The following is a 17,270-nucleotide window of genomic DNA, read 5'->3' on the forward strand; positions in this document are numbered from 1 at the left end:
AAGGGTGAAGGGTGCTCTGCAGGACAGGAAGGGGTCTTCTAAAACCATTATGCTATTGGTAAGAAATACTAACATGGGGCCCCAAGTGAGTCTAGCTTCACCCAAGACATCTTTCTGAGAGGAGGAAGATCTTGGAAGGATCAAGGAAGTAAAGTCTCTATTTTCCAGCTGTCCACATGACTTTCCCTGCACATAGGGGTCAGGAAGTGTTCAGCACAGGTTACTCCCTGCAACACCCCATGAACAACCTCTAATAATCCTGTGACTGGAACTCAGGCCTTTGGAAGCCCACTCACTCCACTTGTGAACAGACCAGAAAATGCCCATGTGAAAATGTTTCAGCATCAAGGGCAGCACAACTTCTTTTAGAACTCTGCAGAAAGGGAAGAGTTAACGGAGACTATTATTTTGCTATGGGAAAGAACGAAAATGTGTTTTGTTTAAACATAATTCGGGGTTGCAAGAGAAAATATCAGTCTTTTATCTCCAATTCAAACTGGAAATAGAACCCTCTTCTAATTATAGCAGGACAACTGGCATGTTGGCGGGTGGCTTCTTGGAATCCCTAGCGGATATAAGCGAAGTGGTGTTGAGTTGCTGGCATGTTGTTCCTGCTTCCCTAACCAGCCTGCACTCTGCTCATTCTTACTCTTGAGCTGTTGTTAATTGGGTTATTGGTGGGAAGACAGTTCTTTCTCACTCAGGCTTCCAGGTGAGAGACAGAAGAGAAGTGGATCCTGGGGGAGCAGGTAGGTGAGACTTGAGAAGACAAGTAGCCCGTTGGGTAGCTTAAGGTAGTTTTCGATTGATCAGGGGTAACTAGGCATTGAAAACAATGTCTTGTACCCTAGAGCAGTGACTGGCTTGTGCAGAAAAGGGAGGGGCTTCTTGGGGCAATGACACACCACAACTCTGACCTTTGGGATTGATTATGAGAGCAGTAAAGCCAATGTGCTAGATTAAAGCACTTTATAGTTCTATGGTTTCAGGAACTGGTTTAATGTAATTACTGTTTTTAAAAAAGTTACAGCCAATTGCACACATAAAAACAAGAATTTACAACTGTGTTCTCACATATACTCACACAATAAATCTACAGATTCACCTCTAGTCTGAGAGTGTTGTAGGCTAAGCTCCACACTGCAAGGAGAGCAGCACATCCTTTCAAAACCAAGAGGGCTGCTAGGAACATAATTAAATCACCATCAGCAGAGATGCTTTGAGCCAAATGGCCAGCATAATTTCTTTTTGCAACAAGGAGGCTGGGAGCCCAGCTGTATCTGATAGTGGGATTCTGGGTACAGCAGAGTTCCCAGATAAGTGTACCTTTCCAGGCTAGTTCATACAGAGACGACAGAGGTAAGATAGTTGCAGAAGTCACTGGATTCCACTCAACATCAGCCCAGTGTTATGAGCCTTGGAACTCTTTGCTGAATCTGGAAAGAATCAGGAAACCAATGCAGCAAGCAGTGAATTTGAGGAGGAAAAGCTGCCAAGTTTATTCAGGATGGCACAGTATTCATCTACTGCAATGCTCATGCTGTTAGAGGAAGGTAGAGTGAGTTTTAATAGTCTAGATGTGATGACTCCATGGATTATTACTGTAAACTAGAGGCCCAATGCATGAATTCATGCACCAGTGGGGTCCCTCATCCTGGCCTGTGGGATCAGGCCGAAACCAGCTCTCCAACATCCCCCAAAGGGTCCCAGATTGCAAGAGGGTGCAAGCCAGGCCAAGGAACCCCACAGGTGCACGGTGCACAATCAGGGTGGGGAGGGATGCGGGAGGTTGGCCAGCCGGGGAGGGGCCATGGGAGGGCTCCAGGGTGTGTCCAGACCTTCTCCCTCAGTCCTGATCGGCCGGACCCCAGCAGCAAGCTAACCTACCAGTTGGAGCGTCTGTCCCCTGGTGGTCAGTGCATGTCATAGCGACTGGTCCACCGGTCGACTGTCAGCCCCCTAGTGGTCAGTGCATGTCATAGAGAGCAGTTGAGTGGCCTTAGCATATCATTAGCATATTATGCTTTGATTGGTTGAATGGCTGACCAGTCAACTGGACACTTAGCATATTAGGCTTTTATTATATAGGATACTTTTTATGGAAGAAGAAACAACCTACCAACTAGATACTAATGAAATTAATGTGAGTCCAAAACACAAGTTAGGTATTTTCTGAAGATTTGAAGTTTATAATCAGTTAAACAGAACCCTAAACACATAAAACTGACTTCATGAGAAAGCTGGTCCGAAAACTCTATTCTGTGACCTTTGACTATGAGGGAAGTCACTCTCCTGACAGCACAGCAATGTGCCTGCTGTCTGTAGCAGGAGGAAGGTTCAGTATTAAAACTTCCACAGAGTCTTGAGTGGTTTTAGGCTATTCTTTTGTCATAACCTCCATTTCCCCTTTCTTAGGAGTGTATCTGGATCCGAGTGTATCCTCCAAGATTCTAAGGGAAGAGAGGAGAAAACTCCACTCTTCACCTCCATTGGACTGTCCGACTATCTGGTAGGGTTTTATTGTCCTGGATTTGAAAATGCCAGGCATTCTCATAAAATCAGTCAATTGTCTGAGATGGGCCCAAATCTTTACACTCGAATGATATGTGATGGGGTCAGGGTTTCAAGCATCCCCATCATTCTCATCTTATCTCATCTTCTCCTCTTGTGGCCCATTCCCAATATACTGATAAACACATATTAAAATGTGTTTAAATCCTAAATCTATACCATTTCTCTGGTTTCATTTAAACATGACCCTGTCATTTCTTAGGTTATAGAAGTGGGGCAAAGCAGTGGCAAGTATGGGAAATCTGATTGTGATAGGTCTGTCTCTGGACTAGCAAGGCACATTTACACTCCCTGGTGTAGGAGAATGTGAGTTGGTCCATTCAAATCATGATTACACATGCCCATTTTCATTTACAGGAAAAATAAAATATGGCTTATCGTGGCTTAGTTACCTAGGCTCTATTTTCCTCAGTGGGTAAGCACTGCACAATATAGAAAGCTGTCAGGCCAAGGATACTAATTCTGAAGGTTATTATTATTCTAGATGTTCCCTGCCAAACCAATCACTGACCACAGCTCCGTATGAGGTCATGTTTAAATGAAATTGGAGGAATAGTATGGAATCCCAACAAGCCCAGCTACCATTTGTCCACTTTTCAAACCGAGACTAACTCTTGCTTCTGTGTCATAAACCAACCAATCACAGAGCAGTTGGGATATTTCAATCTTCAGTTTTTCTTAGTTGTGTTTTTTTCTTTCAAACGCTTTTTGAATTTGTTCATTCTCTAGTACTGTCTCTAGATTTAGAATTCTACTTGAGAACTGAATTTACAAAAAGGCTGGATTATGCAAGTGCTTTTGTAGATTATTAATTACCATATTGTTGGCAGAGAAACAAATTGACTAGCACGATGCCATTAAAAAATCAATTCATAAATATTTTTGATGATTCACAAACCAATCAATAATAAGAAACCATTATAATTATCTTCAATAATTGCTGTTATAATCCAATATTGCTTTAATATTGTGTTAAATATTTCTGCATAACAATATTACCACAAATTTAACAGCTTAAAAATAACATACATGTTATTATCCTGCAGTTTCTGTGGGTCAGGAATCTGGGCACAGATTAACAGGGTCATCTGCCCAGGTCTCTCACAAAACTGAACAACTGTTGTTATTGTTCCCATGAAGATGAGAGGACTAAGGCACAGGGGGTTGGTGACTTGCCAAGGGAACAGAGCCAGTAAGTGAGGAAGTATGGCTCCAAAGTTGATGCTCTGCACCAAGGGTCACCATAGCCCAAATCTTGTCAGCTTCCTGCTTTTGTAAATAAAGTTTTATTGGAACACAGATATGCACATTTGATTACATATCTATGACTGTTTTCATATTACAATGGCAGAGTTGAGAAGTTACCCATATGGCCTGCACTGCCTAAAATATTTACAATCTGGCCCGTTACAGGAAAAAAAAAAAAAGCCAGCTCTTGCTATAAACCACTATAGGATAATACCTCCTTGGTGACAGAGAGACATATCATGGACTCAGATTTTAAAATACAAGTAGTATATAAACTACAAAGAGACACAGAAAAATGGAATGATGTAATTGTGTCTTTCCTAGACACAATAGTAGTGAATGGGGTTGGGGAGTGTACAAAAGGGGTATAGTGGTTTAAGGTTATCTGGCCAAAAAGCTGATATCATTTTCTAAAAAGTGGAAACAAGAATAGCCTATATAAAGACTAAAGATATGATAGCTGGATTCAGGAGTTTCAGGGGGAAAAAAGCAATTGGGAGAAAGAATTATATCCCATAGTAGTTATAAGTAACTCTGTTACTATGTTTAGGCAAATGAAGTGGTAAAATCCAATTAAATATATTGACTTTAAAAACCTAGTTTCACCTCTAAACTTCAACAATTATATGTGAAGGAATTTTTACCGACAGAATCAAGCAAGTAGCAGGGAGAAATCAAATGAAGTTGGAGACACTGGGTTGCTTACAAAAATGAAACTTACTTGAGTCCTAAAAAGCTGATGAAGACATTACAGTAAAGCTGGCCACTTAAAGCCAGCATGAGTCAGCATAGCATCGTCTGTAGCTGCTTTGTTCAATTGTTTTGACTCTTGCTCCTAGCTAGCTTTTTCTTATTTTTCATCACTTAGCTAGTTTGTACCAAGGGATTCAGCAAGAGAATGGTCTTAATGAAGACATTTAAGATGAGATGAATATTGGCTTTGATCTCTTGTTTATCTTAGCTACTTGCTAATGGTAATAACTGAACTACACGGTTGACATTCTGCAATGTCTGACACCACAGTTCACTGGTGGGTGTTACTGGTCTCAGAAATAACCACCCCCCTGTTAGTTTTCCTTGAAAATGCAACTTAATTCTCTGATAGTAGACATCACGCAGATAAAGCTCTGAACAGAAAATTTAATAAAATAAAGACATGTTTGACCATCTTTCTCTAAAGCTTCAGAAAGAGTCCACTGTTTCACAAGCCATACAAGGCATAGCATCGGCACAGCCAGGAGATTGATAGGCATTCCTCTCCTCCCAGATTTCCCTGGGTGATCATAGCGGTGGACCTGCACTGCTTGTTGAATTGCTATTACACGATTACTGCCTTTTCAGCCTATTTTGCTCTCACTTATGTTCTTCTAGTTTTAACTCTGACTTTATGTTTTTGGAAAAATAGAGGTAAGTTAAATGGGGTTGAAGGTATTTGGAAGCAATTGAAGTCAACTGTTGTTAAATATGTATGAAGGTTAAAGGATCAAAGCCTTACTTGTGCCAGAAGGGAAAAAAAAATCCTTATTTTGCACATTTGCTGCCCATACACGTTTTAAAAGAGGCCCCTGCTTCTGTCCCAAGCTTTGTCCCAGCCACATTCCATTCCATTTTTAGTCACAAACTTCCCCCCCCCCACCCTAAATATCATTCCATTTCTAGAGAGATGATCAGATTATATCTAAAAATGTTAGATACCCTTCTGACAAAGCAGATGTTAATTGAATTATTGGTTAAGATCTGTGTCCTCGTCTGCTTCTTAATTCTTCAGGATTTTCGTCCATTTCACTCACACATGAGGAGAGGATGAGGTTTACCCAGGAGGCCTGACTTATTAGAGTTTTGTTTCAGCAGAATTAGGAGTCAGGAGAGTGACTGAAACCCATCTAGTTGAACATGTTAATTTTCTTCTAAGAAATTAGATAGTAATGGTCTGTGGAAGTTATTAACTACAGACCTCCTCTCCTAGAAACAGAGGCTGGGTTTTCTTTCCATTCGCATCTATTTCTCTCCTCCATAGAAAAGCCTAACTTTATATTGTGAGAACTCCTGCAAGTGAAAAAGACATCAGAGTATGTCATAAAGCATCAGAATGCGAATCAAAGGGCTGGGCATGGGTGAAAGGAAATAAAACCCCATGGAGGGGCAACATGATGGCAGACAAGTAAGGGTGCTCACTCTCTCAGCATGGGTGCTGCCTCAGCCTGCAGGGTCCTGGTTTCCCCAAGAGCAAAATTAAAGGCATCACATCTTCTGTTACTCTATCAGACCTTAACAAAACATGCAAGTAAAAATATTGTCTTTAGTTTATCTACCAAAAGTACTAAGCACCTATACATTATGTGATAGATAACATATTTCAAAACAGTGATTTCTCTCCCTATACATCCCTTTTCTATGGATGTCTCCCTATGAAAGAATTCAAGATCTCTGCTCCATTGATATCATCTTCCTTGCTTTGACCGGAAGCAGAAGTAAAGTGTGCTCCTTCTGAGCAGAAGCTTTAAATGCCTTCTCATGGCTCTGCCACACTCTCATTTCCCTCTGAGACAAGTATTGTTGGAATAAGGACTGTTACAACAGCCTGGGTCCCAGATGAAGAAGATATTCTGCTGACTTGGAATGGACATGAAATGCGAGCACAAAATAAACCTTTATTCTCATCAGCTGGTGAGAGTCTGAGGATGTTTGTTACTGTAGTATAACTGAGCATAAGCTGACTAATACATATTATTTGGCAAAGTCTTTTAATAAGTTAGCAGAAGTCTAATTTAAAGTATTTGTGTTGGCCTCACCCTATAAGCACCTTCTTAATCACCCATCCATATATTTATTTAATAAATCATTTAACAAATATTTCTTATGTCTTCAGTGCTTGCTAGGTAACTTGCACACTGCTAAAAGTTTGAATACAGAGTTATAGTAAGTGCCTTTGGGAACACACAATCTAAAGAGGAAGATGGACATTAAACAAACAACAAAAATGAATACAAAATTACTAATTGTGAAACTAATGTGAAGAAAAAATAAAGGGATCAGCTCAGGGCTCTGCTTTATTACAGGGCACCTATTTAAATTTAAATTGGGCAGTCAAGGAAGTTTGTTCTGTGGATTAAGAACTGTGACCTGAAGGACATGTAGATGTTGGCCAGTAGGAACATGAGTGTCCTAGGCAGAGAGAACAAAATATGCTGACACTTTTCAGTGAGAAAGAACTGTGTGTTTGAGGAGCAGAAAGAAGGCCAATGTTGTTGGAGCATGGTGAGTGAGGGGGAGAAGAAAAAGCAAAAGTAGAAAGATAAGACAAAGAAAGTCCCAGAGGGAGGGTGACCAAATGCCCGTTTGCTCCAGACAGTCCTAGTGTTTGCCTGTTGGCATCAATAAAATCCAGTTTTCTCAAAGCGCTTCCATTTGGATGATAAATTATATATCCAACTTACTTATTAGGCATTTTAAAGATTTTGGATTTTATACCAAGAGTAATGGGAACCCTTCGAGCAGAGTGAGTTAATCAGATGTGTCTTTTGAAAAAGATAACTGTTGCTATGTGGAAGATGGCAGGAGTGAAAAAAATGGAGACCATTGCAGAGGCTATTGACATGGACTAGGAGAGAGATAATGATAAGAATGCAGAGTAAGGAGGAGATGTGAGCTGTATTTTTAATGGGAAACTACCACTAAGTTTGTCTATTGTTTTCTTTGTTGCTCACTGCAGGAGCATAACAGGAGCCTCCTCGGATGAAGTGGTAAAAACATCAACTTTTATTTAGGTTATCCCCATGCCAAACCCCATTGCCTTTACCACCAATTGACCTGTATTCCCCTGAAAATTAAACAAATGGTTTTATGAATCATATCAATATTTTACTTTTATGGACTATTTGGGCTGCTTGCATCTGCACATTCTCCTTTTTCTCTCTCATTCCAGTTCTTCTTTCCTTGGCCTCATCTTCTTCCTCCAAATTTCTGTCCAAATTCCTTTCTTCTTCTCTTCTATACTTCTCCATTCTCTTAGAAAATAAGAACAAAACAGGAAAAATTCTGTGCATAGAAGATCAAGGTGTATGTAATATTATGTTGATAGTGCATTTTCTATTTAGCTTATATTGCATTAGGTAATATGTATAAAACTACTTTGAATAAATAAATTATTACTATAGTTTTTTTCATGCTTATTGGCCAGATTCTCATCAGATGATACTGGTGCGTAACCAATATACATTGCCAAGAGGTGGGTAGGAAACCAGGGAAAGATGCATCTTTTAGAAATGTGATGATGCCTCTCTGGGCTTCAGTTTCTCTCCCCTGTAAGAAAATAAAGGTCAACATATACACTGAGTGGCCAGATTATTATGACCACCTGACGTTTGTAGGCAAATTAGCTATAATTTCGTGCTGAAATTGCTAGAGGGCCAGACCATTGTAAATAGGGAAGCAGGTTGTTTACCACGACAGTAGAAGTGATTTTTTTCTGAAGATATGGGTAAACAACGCGATTTAACAGCCTTTGAATGTGGGGGATATATATATGTATTTATATTTTGGATAATATTTCCTCACTTTACAGATGAGGAAGCACAGCTACTGAGCTAGTCAACTTCTCCATGGTCTCACCTGAGACCATAGCCAATACGGCTATTCGTTCCTGGGGCAGGGGGATACTTTCAAAAAATACCCACATCTGTGCTCTACTCCCAGCGATTATAACCACTTGCTCTAGGATGCAGCCTGGGCGTGCAGAGTTTGAGAGCTCCCTGCGTGATTCTAACATACAGTCAAGATCGAGAACCTCTGCACTAAGACAAGTGGGGGACGTGGGGTCTGAACCAGGTCTCTCTAATTCCGAGGCTGTGATCTTAATTGATTACATATAGTTTCCTCCGTGCTGAAATGAAGAACGTTAGGAGCAAGCTAGCCATAATTATTAAAGAAAATCCAAGCCAGGCCAACCCTTCCATTCCAAGCTGGCCAGGTCTTCCATGCACTGCCCCCACCAGCTTGAAGGGTTGTGCTCATGCATGTGGGGTGCATGCTTTCATGCTGTTTCTGCCAAATCCTCACTCTGCCATCTGCATGATGCAACTGGCAACGTGATTCATCGGACCACATGACTTTTATCCAATGCTTGACTGTCTGATCCTTGTGTTCCTGTGCTAATTGGAGATGTTTTATCTTGGTAACTGCAGATAGCAAAGGTGTTCAAACAGGCCTTCGGCTTCCGTATCCCATATGATTCAGTGTACAGCTAATTTGCCTTCAAACGTCAGGGGTCATAATAATCTGGCCACTCACGTTCAAATATATCCCACGTTCAAAGGCTGTTAAATCGCGTTGTTTACCCATATCTTCAGAAAAAATCACTTCTACTGTCGTGGTAAACAACCTGCTTTCCTATTTATAATGGTCTAGCCCTCTAGCAACTTCAGCGTGAAATTGTAGCTAATTTGCCTACAAACGTCAGGTGGTCATAATAATCTGGCCACTCAGTGTAAGTCCAAAGAACTATCTAATTTTATTACTCTTTGATACTACTCTTAGACATTAATCTGAAGGTTAATGCTCTACAAGTAGTTGAAACTCAAATACCAGAACTTAAGGACTCTGGTCATTCAGTTGAGTCTCTAGTTTGTCCATTTTTATTAAACTGCATATTATTAGTGAAAAGGGATTAAATCTTAAAGGTAAGACAACCTAGTGAGAATAAAATGTTCCTGTCCTTCAAATTCAAGAAAGAAAAAGACTGATTGTCTTTGGCAGCTGTTGGAAGCCATGAACACTCACTCACCAGAACTCACTTGATCAATGACAACTCCTTTCTTAGACTTGCTTTTGAAAGTCAGCCAATTAGTGACAGCCCACACATCTGAAACTCAACCAGTCAGTGACAGCCCTATGTATCTGAAAGTCAATCCGTCAGCAAGATTCTCATTCCAGTAGCCTTGCTTCCACACAGAGGTCAATCAATCCCTAAACACTACCACTAGTGAAAGTCCACCAATCCCTGGACTCCATCCTTCCCAAACCCTATGCAAGATCAGGTTTATTTTGACCATGAAAAATGTGCCTTACAAGTATAGCTCTCTGATATTGACTCTGGCCTTTTCCTTCAAGACAATTCCTTCTGGGATTTCACTATACACAGGACTGGATTTCTTCAAAATTTCTTGTAAACTGATTCTTCTTAAACAGAGCCAATTTGATAAATATGGAACAATGTATAATTTAAAAGTTCTACTAATGTGTGTAACTATCAAGACCCACATTTAAGAATTTGTATTAAGAACAATTTTTCAACATTTTGACCCAGAAATAGAGAACCATCATAATTGAGAGGGCAGACTTCTAAGAGCTTGGAATATGTGGACCAGCAACATGAATTCACTTTGAGCAATTATATTTTCTTTCAAGGAAACAATCAAGGCAAGATGGATGCAGATTTTTGAAAAGTTCTTTTCTGATCTTTAGTGTTTTTAAGATCCTCAACTTAGTCTTCATACATATATGTACTTTTATGCTATTTTATTTTTCTATACTTATTTCTTCTTATTCAACTTCATTATGCAGTAACATTCTTTCTGAAAAGGTGAGCCTGAGAGAAAGGGGGATGTTCAGTGAGTCTTCCTGAGGACCAACCCCCGAGGAATAGAAAGTGGAGGTGAAAATTCAAGGGGGATGTTAAAGTAATGTGAATTTAAACAACGATGAAATGACTTCCATCTTTTGAATTAGCAAGTTAAATATAATATTCCCTTTAAGCAAATGTGTTAGGAAATGGTCACTCTTGTTTTCTTCCATTGCAAACATAAAAGTTTTCTGGATGATAATTTTGTAATATTTATTTAAAAGATTTAAAACATGTATAGCATCTGAGGCAGTGAAATTCCATATAGGGTCGTATCCTAAAGAAATAATAATAGATATAAAGTATGTGTAGAAGGTTGTTCTTACAAAGAATAAGGACTGAGAGGACATTGGTCATGGGGCTAACAATGCTTATATCTGGGTTGTGAAATTAATGGGATTTCTCATATCTTCTTTTTTCTGTTTTTAAATATTTCTAAATTGTTTTTTCTTACCTGCCATCCAAATTATCAAGAAGACTTGTTTTGTTTTTGTGATAAGAGTGGAAATATAGTTTTAAAAAAACGGAGGGAAATTCAGGGGCTGCTTATGTCCCTCTCAGGCAACATTTTTCTTCTGGTGACAATGGTCTTCCCTGTCCTATTGATGCTACAGGAGTAACCTTAACACTGGGAATTCCATGTCAGATGGGAGGTGAGGGGATTGCCATGGGAACAGATGGGAAAGAAGCTGGAATTGGGCAGCTTGAGCCTTCTAAAAAAAAACAGAGGGAAATTCAGGGGCTGCTTATGTCCCTCTCAGGCAACATTTTTCTTCTGGTGACAATGGTCTTCCCTGTCCTATTGATGCTACAGGAGTAACCTTGACACTGGGAATTCCATGTCAGATGGGAGGTGAGGGGATTGCCATGGGAACAGATGGGAAAGAAGCTGGAATTGGGCAGCTTGAGCCTTCCCGGGGCCTCACTATGCAATTCATACCTGTGCTTGAGGCTGGTGGGGGATCACTCTGTAAAAACACTCCTTGAGTTCCCCAGCACACAGAGTCCCCAAGAACTCAAGCTAAGACATGAGGGCCCACTACATTCACCAAGGCCTCGGGCCCACTCTGCGTTTGGCCCACTGCCTGCTTTCCTTCAGGCTTGTTCTGAGGTCTTTCGCCCAGGGTGCATTCGGGGTCCCCCTTTCATGGCTGGGGATTTTTCTTTGCTGCTGTTTCTGTGACTCTATCTTGCTTCTGAGGAGTCATTAAGCTACATATGCAAACCATATTCAGAGGGCTGAGCAGCTGCAGTGGCCCATGGATAATCTAGTGGTGAACAAATCTTCACATTTTTAAAGCTCAGCTGTTTGAAAGATGCTGAATGCAAAAATCATTGGTGAGCTACAATGTGTTAAATGACTCTAATTAAATGCCTCTATATTATGGCACAGTTTATGATATTTCAAGGCAAAAATGACAGTTGGAGCACCAGAGTGGTGGACACTATATTCTTTATCCCTTTATACAGAACTGAGGAAGAATGGTACAAAAGTAACTTTGAAAGATAATCATGTTATAGGAAAATGTTATTATTTAGATTCTTGTAGCTACTTCATAACCTTTAGCAAATGATTTTTGTACAATGTTTGACATTGTCTTCATGCTTTTCATCTATTTGACAGAAGAATAGGCAGAAAATTACATTTAAACAAAATTCCCACCGATGATAGTGTGCAGATAACTGGTCTGTTGTTGTTTGTCTAATTTGGGTTTTTATATAAAGCAGTTCTGAAAACAAAACATGAAATGCCAAACTCTCATTGAGTTCAGCATAAAATTGGCAGCTTGGGAAAGAGCTTCCTGGTCAGTTACTAAAGCAGACTTTAACTTTCCCATTTGAATAAAATTCTTGTAATTTCCCAAGATCTCTTGTTAGTATCTCCCTATTTTTGTACCTCAAAACCTATATTTGATACAATTTTCTTTTGCTTATACATAGAGTTTGGCTCTATTCCCACTAGAAATCTAAGTTGAAGAACTAGTCCTTAATAATGCCCATAAATAATTGAGATTTTCAGCTTATTCTTAAATACAAATCATAAGATTAATATTTGCTTTTTAGTGTGGCCAACTTATATTATTCTATTACAACAATTTATGAGCCTGATTTGACAGAGTTTTTAGTGCAGTCAATTATTCTGATTGTCAGTAGACATTCTGCTTGAGTAAGGGCTGTAGCGTTCAGCTACTGCAGATGACAAATGTTCTGGATTCCAATCCTGTTGCTGCCATTGACATTCTGAGCTAATCTTTTTGCCTCTGTGTCCTCCAGGAGAAAGTGCAGCTCCTAAAGCCAAACTTGTCCTCAAGGATACAGGACGAGTAAACAAAATTATCTTAAAATGCTTTATAAGTAGAGAGGGATATTGCTTGCTACATCCTGAACAATTCCAGATTAGAAGCAAAAAATTTTCATCTCAACTGAGAAAACTGATTCCTGGCCTCACTTAAGGCCATGGTTCTCCACATAGATTTCACTGGGGTATGTTTAAGGTGCCCAGGCCTCTCACTGAATCAGGATATCTGGACTTAGGGGGTGTGGGTGTCATCTCTACATGCAATTTTTTATCTCATTTCAAGGAGAATAAAGAGGCATTGCCCAACCATGATCTGATGGGAGTGTGCTAATGTTTGCATGTGCTCTCTCATTTAGTCTTTATAACACTGCTAGTCTTATTTTACAGATGAGGAAATAGAGATTTAGAATTCAGATGCTTCAAACTAGCTAAGGTCACAGTTTCCCAACGCACAGCCTGAATATAACGCAGCCCTCTCTCTGTCCCCAGTCTCCAGGTCTGTTCCTCTTCTGCTCGGCCTCCATACGTGAGCATTTACAAACTTGGCAAAGAAAAAGAAGTTGGCCTCCCAACGCACAGCCTGAATAGCCCTCTCTGTGTCCCCAGTTTCCAGGTCTGTTCCTCTTCTACTCGGCCTCCATACATGAGCATTTACAAACTTGGCAAAGAAAAAGAAGTTGGCAAAGAACTGGAGAGGGTAGCAGTGCCTTCATACCAGCACCAGTTCCATCTGCTGTTCTCACTTGGGTTTCAAGCTCCTGTGAACTGTCAGGAGTGTTCCAGGAAAGGCCTCTTGATTCATTGTTGACGAGTCAGGTTCCACCATTGCTTATCTCTGTGGCCTTCTGTGGCTCTGAGTAGACAAACTAAGGGTTCAGAAAGGATGCCATTTGAACATAGGGTTCTGTTTAAGCAAGATATCTCCATGCATGGCCAATAGGAACAATGATTTGCAGATCTGGTTTCACAAGATTCTACTAAAATGAAAATCCCATGGAACAGATGGAACCCTAAGTCTCTGTCCATAATGTAGTAAATATTTATAACAAAAAGTTTGTTTTGATGCTGACATTTGTGCTATAACTACATTTGAAGACTATGAGGGATTTTCCCAAAAGGCATTTATTTGGTTGTGAGAAACATGTGTCTATGCTTTTTGGTTCAATCACAAGTCTTCCCAGAAAGAGGAAGATGATTGTCAGCAGGAACTCAGCATTTTGGGGGAAGAGGTAAGAGTGAGACAAAGGCGAACCTCTGTTTATAAGGGGGATAGGGAACACCGAAGAGAGAAAGTGTGAATTGAAGGACAATGTCACACAATGGAAAGCATGAGCTTTGTAATTAGGAAAATTGGGATTTGAATCCTGCCTTTGCCTATGTAAACAATTATTGATTTAATGAGTTTAAATCCTGTGCTAGGTACTGAGTTAGGTATTAGGCAAACAGAGGTAAATAAGAAATAGTTCCTGGGAGCACACAATCTAGAAATGTATATACATTTAAAAGTGTTTAAATGTGTGATGGCTAAGCACAGTGATAATGACCTTTATTGGGTACTAGGGAGGCCCATAGAAGAGACTTCTAAAAAGTCCTAGTAGGAGGGCAGACCAGGAAGCCTTGCTTACTGTTGACTTTGGGTGAGCTAATCTAAGTATCAGTTTTCTCCAGCTGGTAATAATTATCTTGCTGGATTGTTGTGAGAATTGAATTAAATAAGTCATATGCAACATCTACTATGGTATCAGGCAAATAGTAGAATTTCTAGAAATAGTTATTATGTTAATAATGATGATTGTGATGACAAAGATGGTATTGACATGAAGGACAAATGGGTCAAAGAACAAGAGACTCTAGTGGTTGGAAGAGCCAATTTTTTGTCATTCAGAATTAGGCCAAGTGCCCATGTCTCTCCTTTGTGCTCTGAGCTCACTGCACTGTATTGTTTAATTCCATTAAATTGTGAGCTCCCTAAAGACAGGCAGAATAACTCTGTCTTAGGAACCACTGTGACTTCAGAATTTAGCCTCAATCTTAATCCATGGTAGTCTCCATACATGTTCATGGAGGGAAAGATGTGGCAGAGAAAGGAAAGATGGAAAGAGAAACAGGTGAAAGGAAGAAGGGAGAAATCAAGAAAAATTATTGTTCAAGGACACTAAATGCTGCTGTTCCCTCACCTCTATTTTATGTTTCATAGCAACACCTTCATGATCTTTTTCCACACCTATCCTCCTCTAACCAGGTACCATAGACAATATCAGCCCTGATTTCCTCTATCTGGGTTGAAATTCCAGCCGTGCCACATACTGAATTATATGGGTTATGTAAGTTCTTCATCTCTTTGAGTCAAGTGAGGATAAATCCAGTTGAACATGGCATATTGAAATGTACATTAAGTCCACTTCTTCCTGAAAGTCCATTATAATTACAGTGAACATTTTTTAATGGGAGAGGTGGTAAACGTATAAGAACAAAGGTGATAGCACAGTACAGTTTAAAATTTTTTGGAAGTTGGAAAACCCATGGAACAAAGATAATTGGCTGAAAACTCAACTTGCAGGGGAGGAAGGGAGAAGACAGCTGGTCTTCATTTATACGTTTCCCCTTGGTTCTTAAAATATGACAATGTAATGAAATATATTTATCATATAAAACATACAGAATAAGGACATCCCCTTCTATCCAGTGCCCGGTGAGTTTACCTGCTCTAAATGCTGGGCCACTGGCAAGAGAGAGAGACCTACTTTGGAGTATTTTTTCCTTCCTTCAGCCCCAACCTGGAAGCTGTTATTGTTTTAGTCAAGTGGAAACCAATATGATGAAAGGCCTTTTAGCCATATAGATGGAGATTTTTACATATTTTTTCTCTCCTGAAGCTACAAGAGCTTGAAGGAGGAACTAGGCTGTGCCCAACATACAACTCTCTTGTGATTAGCTGTTTAGAAACTGTGACCCTCCTTATCATTCTCCATCCTTGACAAGCTAAATAAGCCATTTCATTGTTATTGCTACCGTTGTCACTATTGTTTTTGCCACAAATTTAATCTCGTCTATACTTCACTAAACCTAGAGTTTCCTTTGGAAAGAAAACACTTCTATGAGTTTAAGACAAGAAAACAAATGTCCCAAAAAATGGACTTTGCAAGGTGGTACAGAGCTTTCTGCTCAGGTTGGTACCTCAAAGCAAAACATCCTGTTTCATGTGTTTCTTCTTCCCTGACCAAAAGTGTGGACCTCCGGGTCACTAGGACAAAGATCAGCAGAAAAAATCAAAAGCAGTAGACTCAAATCACAGCTCTTAATCATGGCCAATCTACAGAGCCCAAGAGTAAGCATACAGGGTTTTAACTGTTGCACGCACTGGACTGGGGGATCGGACACTTGCATCGTCATCCTAGCTCTGCCCTCAGAAATGCATGACTTTGCAGAGTCATCAGTCTGGGCTTTCGTTTCCTCCTCAGGGAAGCAAGGCCGGGTGCTGTCTGAGTTTCTTTACAACTTGAGTCCTGATCTTCCCCTTCCCGCTCCCTCCAGACTATAAATATCTGGGTCTGAGTCAACAGTGGCTGGAGTCTGCCCAGCTGCAGCTTGTCTTATAGCACTGGGCCAGCTCTGTAAGTCTCTGAGCCTTACTTCCCTGTTCCTTAAAGGGGCAAAACAGCTGTACATTCCCCTAGTGTTGTTGTGAGGATTAAATGAGATAATGGAGTTCTGGTGTTGGCCACACCACCTGGCACAGAGTAACTTTTCCCCAACCCAGTGACAACATTCTCCCTCATCTCCCTTTTGAAGGCCAGAGGCCATGGAGGAAGCGGGGCTGGTGAGGCTTCCCCAGAAGTGAAGACTCTTGGACTAGTGATTAAATATTTTGCTGAATCCTCTGATAAGAATTTGGGGAGGGGAATGAACATGAGCAGCATTAGGGCAAAACTCTCGTGCTTGGGCCCAGGCAGCGGATTAAAAACAAAACAAAAGATAGTGATGATAGTAACTGCAAGTTTCACAAGGACAAAATAAGTTTTTAAGAACTTGGTGACCTGTTCTATGAGAACCCAAAGGAGATGAGATGAATTCTTCACAATTATAGATATACTAGAGGTCCAGTGCACAACATTCATGCACTGAGGGGGGGTTCCTTCAGCCTGGCCTGAACCCTTTAGAAGTCCAGGAGCCCTTGGGGGATGTTTGACTGATGGCTTAGGCCTGCTTCCCCCTCTCACCCCCCACTCCCGCTTCCCAACACCTTAGCGCTGCCACGGAGGCAGGAGAGGCTCCCACCACCACCTCTGGGTTCAGCTTGTGGCTGAGCAGTGCTCCCCCTGTGGGAGTGCACTTTCCACCAGGGGACAGCACCTGTGTTGAGCGTCTGCCCCCTGGTGGTCAGCACTCATCATAGCGACCAGTCTTTCTGCCATTCGGTCGATTTGCATATTACCCCTTTGTTATATAGGATAGCTCAGTCCCTAGAGCTATTGTTAAAGGCTCCATGCACACCCACACTCACAGCTCACATACACATGCTCACACACTCTC

General features: G+C 40.6%; 1 long non-coding RNA gene across 1 annotated transcript in view; it reads right to left on the reverse strand.

Moving 5' to 3' along the window:
• Positions 1 to 7,790: 7,790 nt before the first annotated feature.
• The window catches only part of LOC106726510, an 11,597-nt gene continuing 2,117 nt past the window's right edge, over positions 7,791 to 17,270 (reverse strand). The window contains exon 3 of the long non-coding RNA XR_001362586.1: positions 7,791 to 7,826. This is a non-coding gene — a long non-coding RNA (uncharacterized LOC106726510). The remainder of the gene's footprint in view (positions 7,827 to 17,270) is intronic.

Source organism: Myotis brandtii, unplaced genomic scaffold (genome assembly GCF_000412655.1).
Source record: "Myotis brandtii unplaced genomic scaffold, ASM41265v1 scaffold276, whole genome shotgun sequence".
NCBI lineage: Eukaryota > Metazoa > Chordata > Mammalia > Chiroptera > Vespertilionidae > Myotis > Myotis brandtii.